This window comes from Armigeres subalbatus, unplaced genomic scaffold (genome assembly GCF_024139115.2).
Source record: "Armigeres subalbatus isolate Guangzhou_Male unplaced genomic scaffold, GZ_Asu_2 Contig230, whole genome shotgun sequence".
Lineage (NCBI taxonomy): Eukaryota > Metazoa > Arthropoda > Insecta > Diptera > Culicidae > Armigeres > Armigeres subalbatus.
In genome coordinates, this window is record NW_026942966.1 from 18,814 (window position 1) to 22,990 (window position 4,177).

The 4,177-nt window shown below is 37.6% G+C and overlaps 1 long non-coding RNA gene across 1 annotated transcript; it reads right to left on the reverse strand.

The window, feature by feature from the left end:
- Positions 1-1,359: 1,359 nt before the first annotated feature.
- Positions 1,360-1,891, reverse strand: LOC134203790 (uncharacterized). Its single transcript, XR_009977706.1, has 2 exons — positions 1,791-1,891; positions 1,360-1,712 (listed from the first exon to the last, which is right to left on the reverse strand). It is a non-coding gene; the product is annotated as an uncharacterized LOC134203790 (long non-coding RNA).
- Between the last annotated feature and the right edge of the window lie 2,286 nt (positions 1,892-4,177).

A 4,177-nucleotide genomic window follows, 5' to 3' on the forward strand; every position in this document is an offset into this window, starting at 1 on the left:
GTTTATGGCTTTCTGTATCAACCCAAGTAAATCGCTTAATGGCTGGGTTCGATTCCCGGTGCCGGTCTAGACAATTTTCGGAAATTGACTCGACTTCCCTGGGAATAAAAATATCATCGTGTTAGCCTCATGATATACGAATGCAGAAACGGTAACTTGGCCTAGAAACCTCGCAGTTAATAACTATGGAAGTGCTTAATGAACACTAAGCTGCGAGGCGGCAATGTACCAGTGGGGGATGTAAGACCAATGAAGAAGAAGAAATCGCTTAATCCATCCTTATATCATTACCATCATGGGCCTCCGTATCAGTTCATGCAGATCCTTAGGTACACTCGGAAGCAATGCACACGTGTGATCATGATTTCTCTTCCACATTGAATCATTAGTGCTGTCCAATAAGAGCTTGAAGTAGCTCGAAGTTTCTCCGGGAACGACTTCGAGCTGCTCATTGGACAGCACTACTAATAATAAAGTAATTTTTACATTGCTGCCATGGTATAACGAAAAGGCTATATTGTCGGCGTAGCACCAACTTTCTTCCGAAGTTTTATCTGTCAAACTAATTAATGCGTTGTTTAGTGCATCTTTAGGCGAATCCAGCGCACTACTTCCGAAGTTAGGAAAGCTGCCTGTATCTGGAGAAAAATTCGGTATAAAAAGCGTTCTAATTATGTTCTGGATAGACCATATGTTACTCCAGACACGATTTTTATTATTGGAGGCCCGAAAGGCCGTTTTTTATATGTTAATCAACTTAGCACAACGCGATGAGTTGATGTCTTATGACTTATCTGGGAAACCCTAATGGGAATCCAGAGTCCCATTGTTTCACATTAAAAAATAAAAATGGTCAGATCAAACTATGGGCCAAAAAACAGTAAATAGAGTAAATCTCTTTTTCTCAATGAGCAAATCAATGTGATAAAGCGCATATTCAAAATATATGAATTAAATACAAAACAACTCCTAATTAGATAAGGTTTAGTAGCGTTATGCGTTGTCGGTTAGTTATTGCTAAGTTTTTTTTTTCAAGCTAACATAATATTATTTTATTTTTGTCGTACTGTTTGTTAGGTTGATTTAAAAAATTTATTATTGCTGTTGTTATTGGACAACACTTCCAGACGCGATTGCTGCTGGTGATATTTATCGGTCAAAACTTCGAAAGGAATGATCATGGAGTCGGTAATTAAGATTCCGGTTAGATGGTGGAAAACAGACGTCGATAAGAAAATGTGGCAGGGGGAATAGACCATATATGGTCACCACGACAGTGTAGAATTACATGTACAGGAAGACTTTGATGGTGAAAGATTTGGAGACGTTTTTTACATATGGGGTGCCGCTTCGACATGCTGCCTGTCCGACATTTCTTTTTATTCAGACTCGAAGGCTAATTGCGTAAATCTTTCATCTATGAAACATTTGAATGAATCTCATTCCGTGCCAGTGGCCGTCCCAGCTGGTCCGTAGACGTGTGATAGGTGACGAACTACTTAATATCTCCGGATTGTGTGACAGGTACAGTTATGCAACCATGTTGTCCATATTTAATGGGATCGCCAGATCTGTTTGCCAGTCCAACTGTTGAATTGCCTGATGGTAACTGAAGTGGCGGTGGAATAGGCATTAGCGGATAAAGCTTTCGTTCAAAGGAGTTCCAAAATTTCTGCTGCTGCTGCTGCTGCTGCACAACGCACCAGCCAGAACTGAAAAATGATATCAGGCTGCACAATTAATTTGGCATATAATCATAATTGGTATTTTAGTATATAAAATAAACTTACTGTATATAGTGGTTCCATAATTATATAATTTTGAATAAAATACTTAAAAGCTTAGACGAAATAAAATTTACTTGCACTTGCTTCGTGTTTTTTTTTTGTAATAAACATAAACAAATAATTTGTCAGTGATGCCATACATACAAAAAAGACAGTGCCCCCAAAAATAATGTTATTTTTGCTTCGGCACAGTTCAGGCACATTCAAGGCACAGTGGGCACAATTAAATATTCTGGAACTGTGCCGAGTGGCTTACCCCTTGACTAATTTAAATAAGTGGAACATACTCAATAGTGATCTAGTTATAGGTTAGATGCACCATACAGGGTTACAGCACAAATTGTGACACTAATGCATATGCCATATTCAACATCAATTCACCACAGAACATGTTCAGATTAGTGGATCAAATTCGTTTGATACGATGACACCTTTTAATTTACAAAAAAAAACATAATCCACCTACCATAAGATGAGTTTAGTACTATTCCATTTAATTCCATGTATTAATCTTTACAGATACGTATTTTGACTTCAACTTTAAGGCTATCTTGCGTCTTCAGTCTCTAGTACTTGACTCGACTTGGCGTCCTTCACACCAATCATAGTTTTAGTAGTCCCATTATGGTCAATCCCTAATGAAATCAATAAGCTTTTTTCCGAAAAGGAACCGAAATTATTATGTATTAGGCGATTTTCGATATAAATACAAATTATGAAAAAAATGCGACTATCATATTTTTCCCAAGGAGCGGGAAGAACAGCCTTCGTTTGACGTATTACATCACGTGTATGCATGTCGACGATTGGTATGGTACACCATTTATTGCCACGCAGTCTAGTGCCTAACGAATGGCTCACGACTCACATTTTGTTTGCTGGGAATGTTTGGCTCCGGCACAATAAAAAATTTTGGCTTCAGTTTGACAACCAAATCGATTCTATCCGCACCACCCAGCCTAGTATTATACTAATAACACACTGGTGGTACAAGTACCATGGTACAAGAATCTTGAAATGAGTTTCGTGCCGATTATTGTCTTTATCAAAGATAGTCTTGGAATAATTTTCTTGTCCTCTTGTACCATGGTACAAGTACCACAGGTGTGTCCTTAGTATATGGTTTCACAGTGTGACGTCACACGTATGTAGCCACGGCTGCGTCCTGGTGAATTTCTTCCATATTTGACAGGTATCGGTGGTTTGTATATAAACAAAGGTTCATCCGCTTGCTGTGGGAGATAGGATGAACCTCATGAACCTACCACCGATAAATGTCAAATTGAGTTCATTCGATTGAGTTTTTGAGGTTATGTTTATTTGATGTAAAACCACAGATAACAGATGTTGAGGCTAGCATCCCATACGTGTGTAAACATCCGCAACCGTTAATTCAAATGTATTTTAAATTGGGACCGCGTTTGGCAATCGATTGGAGATGGGGCAAGAATCATTGTTATTGAAAACGCAGCCCGATTGCGGCTGTCAAAAGCATTGGCTGCGTTCAACGGTTGTAATTCAGCTGCATCCTTATGTACTGCCGCAATCAGTTGAGTAGATGGCAGTAGTGGGCCAACGTATATCCATTCAAAAGTTTACACAGGATTTTCAATAAAAGTTGTTCTAGCTTCAATGTCTGTTATCTGTGGTAAAACCTTATTAGATACTTTTTTTAAACCGTGACTTTTTTACATTTTTTCTAATCGTGTATATGGCTGCGTACGTACTCAGAGATAAAGAACGTTTGCTCTTTTGCTGACAGCTGTTTGACAGTTCAACATTGTCGTTTCAAAAGAGCCTAAGTTGCAAATGTGAAGTATAAGGTTTTCTGAAGTTTTCATGAAAACTAGGAATTTCAACTGCAGATGTATAAAACTTTATCAGATACCTGTAAAATGTTAAGAGCCCCGCACATAGGATACGTTTGCGTTGCGTTTGACACATTTCCCATGGGAAAACTGTCAAACGCAACGCAAACGTATGCTATGTGCGGGGCTCTTTAGGTGCGATGGTTCTAATTGCCGATAAAATTGTTTGAACAAAAACTTATTTAACTGTTATGATTTGCGTTGCCTATATTCGCCCTTATAAAACATCAATGTTGATTTATTTATTTTTGTTTTCAAACAAAAAAAATTGTGTTTTTCTCTTACTCAAATCAAACGAAAGAAAAATCTGATACGCTGTTTTTATCTATCTGATTAAATTAATACGAATTGTAGTTGTTATTGTTCATTTTTAACGATAACAAGTTAATATATACATACTGTATATTGATCATTAGCAAGTTGAATTGAAATTAAAGATTGTGATATGGAGAATTCATTCCTCAACATGGTAAAAAAAATACAATATTTTCCGTATTGCACAACCGCGAATCGCTCAATCGG